Source organism: Tachyglossus aculeatus, chromosome 21 (genome assembly GCF_015852505.1).
Source record: "Tachyglossus aculeatus isolate mTacAcu1 chromosome 21, mTacAcu1.pri, whole genome shotgun sequence".
NCBI classification, from domain to species: Eukaryota; Metazoa; Chordata; class Mammalia; order Monotremata; family Tachyglossidae; genus Tachyglossus; species Tachyglossus aculeatus.
The window spans coordinates 71,577,370-71,591,425 of NC_052086.1; positions in this window are offsets into that span (position 1 = coordinate 71,577,370).

Genomic DNA, 14,056 nt, shown 5'->3' on the forward strand with positions numbered 1-14,056 from the left:
ATCAATCAGTTGTATTTATTGAGTGCTTACTGTGTGCAGAGCACTGGACTAAGCGCTTGGGAAGTCCAAGCTGGCAACATATAGAGACAGTCCCTACCCAACAGTGGGCTCACAGTCTAAAAGGGGGAGGCAGACAACAAAACCAAACATACTAACAAAATAAAATGAATAGGATAGATAGGTACAAGTAAAATAAATAGAGTAATAAATATGTACACATATACATACATATGTATGTATATGTATGCATATATATATCAATATCTACCTATATATATATCTATATCTATTTATCTATCTATCTATATATATATACACATCTCCATGCAGCGGACAAACGGCAGCAAACCGTGTGACTCCCAGGCCCGTGCCACATATACACATATGCGTATATGTATGTATGTATGTGTGTATGTATATATGTATATTTACACACACATACATATATATATACACACACACACACACACACACATTCATACACACACACACACACACACATATACACATCCCCATGCAGCAGACAAACAGCAGCCAATCGTGTGAATCCCAGGCCCGTGCCACATATAGGTATATATATATATATGTATGTATGTATGTATATGTATGTATGTGTATATATACATATACACACATACACACATACATACATACATATATTACACATCCCCATGCAGCAGACAAATGGCAGCAAACCTTGTGACTCCCAGGCCCGTGCCCCAACCCCATGCAGCAGACAAACGGCAGTAAAACGTCTGAGTCCCAGGCCCGTGCCCCATCAGTCAATCAATCAATCAATCAATTGCATTTATTGAGCGCTTACTGTGTGCAGAGCACTGTATTAAGCGCTTGGGAAGTACAAGCTGGCAACATATAGAGACAGTGGGCTTACAGTCTAAAAGGGGGAGACAGACAACAAAATCAAACATACTAACAAAATAAAATGAATAGATAGGTACCAGTAACATAGAGTAATAAATATGTACAAACGTATATACATATATATATATGCATATATATGCATATGTATGTATACATGTGTGTATGTATGTATGTACATACAGACATATACATATATATATGTGTATATATACGTGTGTGTATATATGTGTGTGTGTGTGTGTGTGTGTGTGTGTGTGTGTGTGTGTGTGTGTGTGTGTGTACACATACATCGCCATGCAGCAGACAAATGGCAGCAAACCTTGTGACTCCCAGGCCCGTGCCCCATCAATCAATCAATCAATCAATTGTATTTATTGAGGGCTTACTGTGTGCAGAGCACTGTACTAAGCGTTTGGGAAGTACAAGCTGGCAACATATGGAGACAGTCCCTACCCAACAGTGGGCTCACAGTCTAGAAGGGGGAGACAGAGAACAAAACCAAACATACTAACAAAATAAAATAAATAGAATAGATATGTGCAAGTAAAATAGAGTAATAAATACGTACAAACATATATACACACATATGTATATATAGGTATATGTATGTGTGTATGTGTATACATACATACACACATATACATACGTACATACATACACACATGCACGCATGCATACATATATATAGATATATATCTATATATAGATCTATATCCATATTTCTATATCTATATATCTATATATAGATATCTATATCTGTATCTATATATCTCTATATATCTATATCTATATATCTATATATATCTATATCTATATATCTATATAGATATATACACAGCCCCATGCAGCAGACAAACGGCAGCAAACCTTGTGACTCCCAGGCCCGTGTCCCAACCCCATGCAGCAGACAAATGGCAGCAAACCTTCTGACTCCCAGGCAGGCCCGTGCCCCATCAATCAATCAACCAATTAATCAATTGTATTTATTGAGCGCTTACTGGGTGCAGAGCACTGGACTAAGCGCTTGGGAAGTATAAGCTGGCAACATATAGAGACAGTCCCTACCCAACAGTGGGCTCACAGTCTAGAAGGGAGAGACAGAAAACAAAACCAAACATACTAACAAAATAAAATAAATAGAATAGATAGGTACAAGTAAAATAGAGAAATAAATATGTACAAACATATACACATATATATGTATATAGATATAGATACATCCCCATTCAGCAGACAAATGGCAGCAAACCTTGTGACTCACAGGCGCGTGCCCCAACCCCATGCAGCAGACAAATGGCAGCAAACCTTCTGACTCCCAGGCCAGTGCCCCATCAATCAATAAATCAATCAATTAATCAATTGTATTTATTGAGCGTTTACTGTGTGCACAGCACTGTACTAAGTGCTTGGGAAGTACAACCTGGCAACATATAGAGACGGTCCCTACCCAACAGTGGGCTCACAGTCTAGAAGCGGGAGACAGAGAACAAAACCAAACATACTAACAAAATAAAATAAATAGAATAGACAGGTACAAGTAAAATAGAGTAATAAATATGAACAAACATATATATGTGTGTATATATATATGTATATGTATCTATGTATGTATGCATACATACATACATGCATATACATATATATGTATATGTATCTATGTATGTATGCATACATACATACATGCATATATATATATATACACATTCCCATGCAGCAAACAGCAGCAAACCTTGTGACTCCCAGGCCCGTGCCCCAACCCCATACAGCAAACGACAGTAAACCTTCTGACTCTCAGGCCCGTGCCCCGTCAACCAATCAATCAATCAATCAATTGTATTTATTGAGCGCTTACTGGGTGCAGAGCACTGTACTAAGCACTTGGGAAGTATAAGCTGGCAACATATAGAGACAGTCCCTACCCAACAGTGGGCTCATAGTCTAGAAGGGGGAGACAGAGAACAAAACCAAACATACTAACAAAATAAATAGAATAGATAGGTACAAGTAAAATAGAGTAATAAATATGTACAAACATATATATGTATATAAATGTATATGTGTGTATGTATGTATGTGTATACATACATACATATACATATATATACATCCCCATGCAGCAAATGGCAGCAAACTTTGTGACTCCCAGGCCCGTGCCCAATCAATCAATCAATCAATCAATTGTATTTCTTCACAGCTTACTGTGTTCAGAGCACTGTACTAAGCACTTGGGAAGTACAAGTTGGCAACATATACAGTCCCTACCCAACAGTGGGCTCACAGTCTAGAAGGGGGAGACAGAGAACAAAACCAAACATACTAACAAAATAAAATAAATAGAATTGATAATCAGGTACAAGTAAAATAGAGTAATAAATATGTACAAACACATATATGTATATAAATGTATATGTGTGTATGTATGTATGTGTATACATACATACATAAACACATATATATACACATCCCCATGCAGCAGACAAACGGCAGCAAACCTTGTGACTCCCAGGCCCGTGCCCCAATCCCATGCAGCAGACAAACGGCAGCAAACCTTCTGACTCCCAGGCCCGTGCCCCATCAATCAATCAATCAATCAGTCAATTGTATTTCTTGAGAGCTTACTGTGTGCAGAGCACTGTACTAAGCACTTGGGAAGTCCAAGCTGGCAACATACAGAGACGGTCCCTACCCAACAGTGGGCTCACAGTCAAGAAGGGGGAGACAGAGAACTAACATAATAAAATAAATAGAATAGGTAGGTGCAAGTAAAATAAGTGGAGTAATAAATATGTACAAACATATACACACACACATATATATGTATATGTGTGTGCATATACATACATACATACATATACATGCATATATATACACACAGGCATACATACATATACATACACGTACACACACACACACACACACACACACACACACACACACACATATACACACACACACACAGTCCCATGCAGCAGACAAACGGCAGCAAACCTTCTGACTCCCAGGCCCATGCCCCATCAATCAATCAATCAATCAATCAATTGTATTTATTGAGCGCATTACTGTGTGCAGAGCACAGTACTAAGCGCTTGGGAAGTACAAGCTGGCAACATATAGAGACAGTCCCTACCCAACAGTGGGCTCACTGTCTAGAAGGGGGAGACAGAGAACAAAACCAAACATACTAACAAAATAAAATAAATAGAATAGATAGGTAGAAGTAAATTAGAGTAATAAATATGTACAAACACATACACATATATATGTCACATATATATATATATATATATATATATATATATATATATATATATATTATCTCATCTGTAAAATGAAGATTGAGAAGGTGAGCCCTCTGTGGGGCAGGGACTCTGTCCAACGCAATTATCTTTTATCTACCCCAGTGCCTGGCACTTAGGAAATACTTAACGAATACCATTAAAAAAAAAGCGTCTCCTAGTATGATGAAGGTCTCCACAGTAATAATAATAATAATGATGGCATTTGTTAAGCGCTTACTATGTGCCAAGCACTGTTCTAAGCGCTGGGGTAGATACAAGGTAATCAGGTTGTCCCGCGTGGGGCTCACAGTCTTAATCCCCATTTTCCAGATGAGGGAACTGAGGCACAGAGAAGTGACTTGCCCAAAGTCACACAGCTGGTCAGTGGCGGAGCCGGGATTAGAACCCACGACCTGTGACTCCCAAGCCTGGGCTCTTTCCACCGAGCCATGCTGCTTCCCCAGTAGTGGCCTCGGCGCCTTCAAAATCCCACCATTTGGACTCTGCCGGCCAATACAATATGGAGGTGAAGGAATTTTGCTGTGGCTGCACTGTGACTGATTTTACCGCGTTGTGAAACATGAAGATAGAGAGCAAGAGAAAAGAGGAGAGTGGAAGGTTTCCCATACAAATAGCACTGCAGGCTGCCATGACTTACCCTGATGTTCTTGAGGACAGTTAACTGGAGTATATTTGACAAATCCGTTTGACTAAATGATAAAAATGTATTCCTGTTTGGGCCTAACATGTTTCTACTGTACAAAATACATTAATTGCTAAAATGAAGCTAAGACACTGAGGTATTTAGAACGCCCTAGAGCGAAAATAACTGAGAAGCAGTGTGGAAAGAGCATGGGCCTGGGAATCAGAGGACCTGGGTTCTAATCCCTGACTTGCTCCCTTTGTTCTTCCCCAGTCCCAGCCCCACAGCCCTTGGGTACATATCTGTAATTTATTGATTTATATTAATGTCTGTCTCCCTGCCTCTAGACTGCAAGCTCAATGTGGGCAGGGAATGTGACCGTTTACTGTTATATTATATTCTCCCAAGCGCTTAATATAGTGCTCTGCCCACAGTAAGCGCTCGATAAATGTTACTGAATGCATTCCCCCTCGTCCCCCTCTCCATCCCCCTATCTTACCTCCTTCCCTTCCCCACAGCACCTGTATATATGTATATATGTTTGTACATATTTATTACTCTATTTATTTATTTTACTTGTACATATCTATTCTATTTATTTTATTTTGTTAGTATGTTTGGTTTTGTTCTCCGTCTCCCCCTTTTAGACTGTGAGCCCATTGTTGGGTAGGGACTGTCTCTATATGTTGCCAACTTGTACTTCCCAAGTGCTTAGTACTGTGCTCTGCACACAGTAAGCGCTCAATAAATACGATTGATTGATTGATTCCCCCGTCCGCCTGTTGTCTGCCGTGTGATCTTGGGCAAGTCACTTAACTCTGTGTGTCGATTACTTCCTCTGTAAAATGGGGGTTAAGACTATGAGCCCTATGTGGGAGAACTGTGTACAACCTGATGATCCCAGCAATCAGTACAGTGCCTGGCACATAGTTAAGAGCTTATCAAATACCACAAAAAGAAACAAACAAAAAAAGCCCAAATGCTAGGTGCTTCAAAAAAAAAAGGATGCAGACTGAAGAAATTTCAATTTAGCTTTAGAATAATACTTTACATAAAAGTGGCTTCTGGAAAATAGTCATTAAAATAGTACTGAACTTTGCCATCAGACACCTGCAAACGTACTGAACGAATCTCCCCTCCGCCTGTTGTCTGCCGTGTGATCTTGGGCAAGTCACTTAACTCTGTGTGTCGATTACTTCCTCTGTAAAATGGGGGTTAAGACTATGAGCCCTATGTAGGAGAACTGTGTACAACCTGATGACCCCAACGATCAGTACAGTGCCTGGCACATAGTTAAGAGCTTATCAAATACCACAAAAAGAAAGAAACAAAAAAAGCCCACATGCTAGGTGCTTCAAAAAAAAAAAGGATGTAGACTGAAGAAATCTCAATTTAGCTTTAGAATAATACTTTACATAAAAGTGGCTTCTGGAAAATAATCATTAAAATAGTACTGAACTTGGCCATCAGACACCGGCAAATGTAGGCCAGTCTTTGTAGACTAGCTCCAACGGAACATTAAACAAAGCAGCCAACCTAGTTTAGCACTGAACTGACTTATTTTGCAGTGCCTTATAGAGTAACACCTATAAGCTTCTAAAAAACATTTCCACTTGATTAGAAAACAGTTTTCCAGTCTTGATAGCTGTTTTATTCAAAAGCAAACGAAACAAAGTTGCTTTAATTTTGATCCCATAACCTACCCTAGTCTATCATGAATCTAAAAAGGCTTACCATTAAACTCATGGGAGGGTTTTAGGAACCACCTTTATTTACTTAAGATTCAACCACATCTTTACTGTTTAACCAGAGAAAGAGATAAAAAGGTACTTTTTTAGGCTTCCTTATGTAACCAAGGAAGGAAAAGAAGAGATCCCCCTGTTGCTTTGAATATTTCTTGGATCTATAATCTGGAGGATCTCATAAAAATGCAAAGTGCTCAGCGTGGTTTAATGGAAAGAGCACAGGTCTGGGAATCACAGGACCTGGATTCTAACCCCTGCTCTGCCACTTGTCCGCTGTGTGACCTTGGGTACTTAACTTCTTTGGGCCTTAGTTTCCTCATCTGAAAAATGGGATTCGCTACTTCTCCCTCCCTGTGAGCTCCCTGGGTGGGACAGGGGGCTATATTTAACCAGATTATTTTATATCTCTGTGCTTAGTAAAGTGCTTGGCACCTGGTAAATGCCTAACAAACACCACAGTTACCTCAAAGTGCTTTGTAGATGTTCAAGTGTGTGACTAACAATCATTATAAACATAGCTTATACAATAGCTTATAAATTATTGATTTTAATGGAAAGCGGTCTACCTATTGAGCACTTGATGTTCTAGGTTCTGTTCAAAGAACAACTTTCCTAGAATAAATAATAATAATTATTATGGTATTTGTTAAGCGCTATGTGCCAAGCACTGTTCTAAGCACTGGGGTAGATACAATAATAATAATGATAATAACGATGGCATTTGTTAAGTGCTTCCTATGTGCCAAGCACTGTTCTAAGCACTGGGGTAGATACAATAATAATAATGATAATAACGATGGCATTTGTTAAGCGCTTCCTATGTGCAAAGCACTGTTCTAAGCACTGGGAAGGTAATCAGGTTGTCCCACGTGGGGCTCACAGTCTTAATCCCCATTTTGCAGATGAGGTAACTGAGGCCCAGAGACGTTAAGTGACTTGTCCAGAGTCACACAGCTGACAAGCGACGGAGCGGGGATTAGAACCCACGACCTCTGACTCCCAAGCCCAGACTCTTTCCTCTAAGCCACGCTGCGTCTCAGCCACGTGATTTTTTTTCAAAAATATACAAATATAGAGTATATAAAGGAAGTGAAGGGTAGTAGGAAAGGACAAGAGGAGAACGAAGGGAAAGGAATGCTTGAAGGAAAGAGAAGGGTAAAAATATAAAGCAGTGAAATTACTTGAGAGCTAAAATACGGAGACCAATTCTCTAACCGTCAAGAACCGGAACTTTCCTACATTTCAGGTATACTCTTGGATGCTTCTTTTAATCCACTCACAGTGGAAAGAGGCTAGTGCAAATCAATAGTCATTCCAAACAAATTTTATTTGCTAACCAACTGAAATGTGCAATTATCATGTACCAAGTGTAGAAACATGGAAAAATATAAAAATATTAAGTCTTCAAAATTTACAAATCAGTGAACAGGCCGTGGAAAAACATGCTCATTTCAAGTTTAAACACATTGCATCAGCCGTTTCTAAAATTAGACCATGGCTACTTATGCTTCCCAGTGAGGTCTCAAAGCACTCACAGGTAAGATGGTTCCATCCCTGAGGTAAATTTTATGGTAATTCAATACCATAGTTTTTCTCACCCCTTGGTAATAGTCAAGATATTTTCCATTTGGAGTGCTGAAGGACTTGACTGGAAGGTCTGTCTTCAGGATGTAAACCAATTTGCTTCTGCAAAGGGTACGTCTGAGACGATACACCTTAGATATGGCTTGAAATGCTGGGCAATAAATAGCTGCACGTCGTACATTAGGAAAAATCTCCACAACACTGGAATATGTGCACCTGGCAGAGTCACGGTTCCCCAAGTCTTTCGTTGGCTCGGATTCTAGGAAGGAGATGGGAGAACATTCCAGAGGGCGAAGTTTTCCAACCTGAGATTAGCCCAAAAGTTGTGCGTTGTGGCAGCAAATTTGGTGTGGTCTGAAAAAAAAAAAAAACGTTACTTTGAAAATGAGAACTATGCCTAAATATTTTGTTAAAGTCAGTAATAGAGTACAGGAAAAGTTAAACTGGCTTCAGCTATCTCTTTGGAAGTACAGCTTTGCTTGGAAGAATTTGGAAGACTGCGAGGAAAAACATTTCTCAGGGCACGATATCAGGAAGTCATCTTTCATTTCACAGAAAAAATTACTGCTATTTCTAAAGGTGAAGAGGGAAACCTCAGAACCCACTACCTATGTGTGGGCATACCTGACTCAAAGAGTCTTGCAGTCCTTTCCCATATATATGCAATTGTGTGTGTGTGTGTGTGTATATATATATATATGTATATCTACGTCCATCTGGCCTACTCTTTGATTATACTGCACTTTTCCCTCTGTGGCCTCAAAGTCCGTGTCACACCCTCTATATAGCACAATCCAAACCTATTTGCTGCGACTTTCGTTCAGGACTGTCTGTTTCCCTGGCAGTTTGGCGCCACAAAAATCCCCACTGTACCCTCACGTCTCTCCTTTACACAAGTCGGAAAAAGCAGCCTGTTGCTTCCCAGCTATTGCCACTCGAAAATTCTGATCCGATTCGCAAAAATGGCTAGGTCTCAAATTAGAACCCAAGTCAAACTTTAATTTTCTTATTAAGTGGGTTACTCTTTTACTCACTTGAGAATTAATTTTAGTATTAGAGCTAAGATTTTTCTGATATTTCTTCAAGTAATTTTTACACGAGATGTAAAAGATTCTTCCCCCTCAAAACACTGTAGAGCTGCCGATTAACATGTTGACTTTTCTGTTCTGACTCATACTGGTTTAAACCTGTTTACCGAAAGAATGATCAGATTCAAAGTTGTAAAACTGTCTCCAAGGAACACCTACATATACATCGATCTCTTTCTCCGCAACCTTCAGTAGAGAACACCTGAAAAGCAGGTCTCATTTCTCTGGCAGTAACATTAGTGTCCCTCTCCCTGAATTTCTTTGGTGGAATTGTTTCCTTTTTTTAAAAAAAAGGCAATAACAGGTCAGCCATTTTAACTCTTTTTCTCCTATCAGTGCAATTTCAGTTTTGTTAATATTGGCCCAAACCCGACCACCTTGATCAATAAAATATTAATTCAGAAAAATTTGTTTCAGGCTAACCTCTGGGTTAGCTTCGGGCTGCAACGCGACATGTGCCTCATTTGTACGCTGCGTTCACTATTCTAGTCATTCATTCAATCGCATTTATTGAGCGCTTACTGTGTGCAGAGCACTGTACTAAGCGCTTGGGAAGTCCAAGTTGGCAACATCTAGAGACGGTCCCTACCCAACAGCGGGCTCACAGTCTAGAAGGGGGGGACGGACAACAAAACAAAACATATTAACCAAATAAAATAAATAGAATAAATATGTACAAGTAAAATAAATAGAGTAATAAATACTGAATACTCTTCTAGAATGCAGGCGTCCCAAGTGGTACCGATAAAACTGCACTGTTTTACCATATTTTTGATAAGCAAAAAAATGTCCTAGGAGGAACTCATTTCAAGAAGGATGGAAGATGCTTCCGGAATCAGGAATTTCTCGTTTTTGTCATATTGTATTGTCTCATCCTGGAACCATTCAACCATTCTTGGGAAATGTACAGGGATGGCTTAAATCAAATGGGACCATCTGGAAGTACAATTCCCAAATCGGTTTCCTTTTTTTTCCTTCACCACAAAATCCCTTTTTCAGTTATTCTTGAAGGGTCTAGAATCAGCCTCAACCAGGATGAGACACTGGAGGAAAGGAAGAATTATTACAGGCTTCTGGCCCGGGCTCCCTTCTGGAACGAGAATGGTGTGGGGTATTTTTTTCTGGTATTTGTTAAGCATTTACTATATGCCAGGCACCGTACTAAGTGCCGGACACTGTACTAAGCGCTGTATTTTAGGGAATTTATGGATCCGTGGTAGGGGTCGCAGAAGAATTTAATACTAGGGGAAGAGAGCAGAAAGGCTCTCTCACTCCACATGCAAAGAAACCGCAGAGCACCGATATCATCTCAGTTGTCTCCTCTAAGTTTTCTAGTCTAGTCACACCTGGGAAGTTGAAGTTTCGGGAATAAAGCAGCACGTGGAAAAACCAAATACTAAAAATCACGTATACGACGGACTGTAGTGGGCACCATTTTGTCACCCTATCTGTGGGAACCTGGGAGTCGGAGCCTCTCGTTGTGGTCGGGGAATGTGTCCGTTTATTGTTATTTTGTACTTTCCCAAGTGCTGCGCTCTGCTCGCCGTAAGCACTCACTAAACACGACTGAATGAATCAGTTTCCAGGACGGTCCAAATCCAAACATCTATTGGGAACCCCAATGGATAGTATCTTTATCACCAATCCTACCTGCTCTCCCTCTCCCTTAAGCCCCCTTTGCAGGGCAGGGACCATGTCCAATATGCTTACGCTACCCCACTGCTTAATACCGCGCTTGGCCCCGAAATAAGCACCTGCTATCTTAATTAGCGTTATTATTGGAGAGAGAGTTGGTTTTCTGATTTAGTGAGGGTCAGCCGGTGAAATCTTAAAGGCGCTCATCTGCTCTGTACAGTCCACGGGAGAGACGGCCACACGACTGAGCGCACCCCCTAAAAACTTCTGCAAGGCGGGGGGAACCCTCCCAGATCTCGGCCGGGGTGGAAAATAGGGAAGGAATATTTCATTTTCATTTCATTTAACCGTATTTATTGAGCGCTTACTGTGTGCAGAGCACTGTTCTAAGCGCTTGGGAAGTCCAAGTCAGCCACATACAGAGACGGTCCCTACCCAGCAACGGGCTCACAGTCTAGAAGGGGGAGACAGACGACAAAACAAAACATGGAGACAGGTGACAAAACACGCAGACAGACTCATTTCTCATTTAAATACCATAAATACGATTGAATTTCTCCTTCCCTCATCTAACTGGTCTGAGACATGATGGGGAAGCTCACCAGGGTGGAACCTCCTTGCAAACGGGGATCGCCAAGTTGCTCATCCACCTCCACATCAAACCAAAACTCAGTCCCCTCCTCCTACAACACGTCACCGCTCTCCTGTTATTCATTCAATCGTATTTTCTGAGCGCTTACTGTGTGCAGAACACTGTACTAAGTGCTTGGGAAGTACAAGTCAGCAATATATAGAGACGGTTCCTACCCAACAACAGGCTCACAGTCTAGACAGGCAACAAAACATGTAGACAGGTGTCAAAATCACCAGAACAGAATTAAAGCTAGATGCACATCACTAGCAAAATAAAAAGAATAGTAAATATGTTACAATCCAGCTCGCACACTGCACTCATCTAATGCCAACCTACTTCACTGAACCTCGAGCTCGTCTATTCTTGCTGCCAACCCCTCGCCCACGCCCCGCCTCCGGCCCGGAATACCCTCCTCCTTCATATCCGAAAGGATCGCTCTCTTCACCCTTGAAGCCTTAATAAAACCGCATCTCTTCCAAGAGGTCTTCCCTAACTAAGCCCCCACTTCCTCGTCTCCCGCTCCCTTCCCGGTCACCGTTGCACTTGGATTTGTACCTTTCATCCACCCCTCTTTTAAGCACGTGTCTGTAATTTCTTTATTTATATTAATGTCCGTCTCCCCCTCTATAGCGTAAGCTCCTCGTGGGCAGGGAACGTGTCTACCAACCCCGTTGCATTGTACTTTCCCAGGTGGTTCCCCTCCCCATCCCCCCGCCTTACCTCCTTCCCCTCCCCACAGCACCTGTATATATGTTTGTACATATTTATTACTCTATTTATTTACTTACTTTACTTGTCCATATTTATTCTATTTATTTTATTTTGTTAATATGTTTTGTTGTCTGTCTCCCCCTTCTAGACCGTGAGCCCGCTGTTGGGTACGGACCGTCTCTATATGTGGCCGACTTGGACTTCCCAAGCGCTTAGTCCAGTGCTCTGCACACAGTAAGCGCTCAATAAATACGACTGAATGAATGAATGGTTGGTGGAGTGCACTCTGTACGGTAAACGCTCAAATACAATTGATTGCTCGCGTCTACCAAAGCAATTGCACTGGTCTCTCCCAAGCGCTTAGTACAATGCCCCGCACACCGTAAGCGCTCCCACGGCCTCATGGATAAATCACAGGCTGGGAATCAGAAGGTCATGGGTTCTAATCCTGGCTCCGCCACTTGTCTGCCGTGTGACCCTGGGCAAGTCACTTCACTCCTCTGGGCCTCAGTTACCTCATCTGTAAAATGGGGGCCGAGACTGGGAGCCCCTCTTGGGACAGGGATTGCGTCCAACCCAATTTCCTTGTAACCACCCGGGTGTTTAGAACAGTGCCTGGGACACAGTAAGCACTTAGCAAATACCATAATTATTATTATTATAAATTTGAGTGATAGCACCTACCGACGCTACTGTACTCACTTCTCCCAAGCGATCAGTACAGCACCCTGCACCCAGTAAGCGTTCAATAAATTCAACTGATTAATCGTGCCTACCAACTCTACTGGATTGGCCTCTCCCAAGCACTCAGCACAGCACCCCTGCACCCAGAAGGCGCTCAATAAATACTACTGATTTCTGGGCTGCTTGACTGTGCCCACTCCTTCTTGTCTGTCCGCTCGTTGAGGGCAGGAAGGTGCTTACTGTTCTATTGTACTCTCCGGAGCGCTCAATACAGCGTGGCTCAGTGGAAAGAGCCCGGGCTTTGGAGTCAGAGGTCATGGGTTCAAATCCCGGCTCCACCAATTGTCAGCTGTGTGACTTTGGACGAGTCACTTTGCTTCTCTGGGCCTCAGTGACCTCATCTGGAAAATGGGGATTGACTGTGAGCCCCCTTTGGGACAACCTGATGACCTTGTAATCTCCCCAGTGCTTAGAACAGTGCTTTGCATGTAGTAAGCGCTTAATAAATGTCATTATTATTATTGTTAATAACTTATTTGGGCCTCAGTTACCTCATCTGTAAAATGGGGATGAAGACTGTGAGCTCCTCGTGGGACAACCTGATCACCTTGTAACCTCCCCAGTGCTTAGAACAGTGCTTTGCATGTAGTAAGCGCTTAATAAATGTCATTATTATTATTGTTAATAACTTCTTTGGGCCTCAGTTACCTCATCTGTAAAATGGGGATGAAGACTGTGAGCTCCTCGTGGGACAACCTGATCACCTTGTAACCTCTCCAGCGCTTAGAACAGTGCTTGGCAGATAGTAAGTGCTTAATAAATAATAATAATAATGATGGCATTTGTTAAGCGCTTACTATGTGCAAAGCACTGTTCTAAGCGCTGGTGCCATCATTCTTCTTCTTATTATTATTACAGTGGCCTGCACACAGTAAGCATGCTATACTGTGCGATTCAGTCTTTCGGATGTATTTATTGAGCGCTTACGGTGTGCAGATTACCATAGCGTGTGCTCAGGAGAATACAGTGTAACATTAAAACTGATATATTCCCTGCCCACTTTGAGCTTTACAGCGCAGCCCGCACCCTTGGCTCCTGGAGCGCCAACCTTCTCCTTGTCCTTCCATCTGGCCCGTCTCACTGCCGACCCCTGAGTCAAGTCCTGCCTCTGG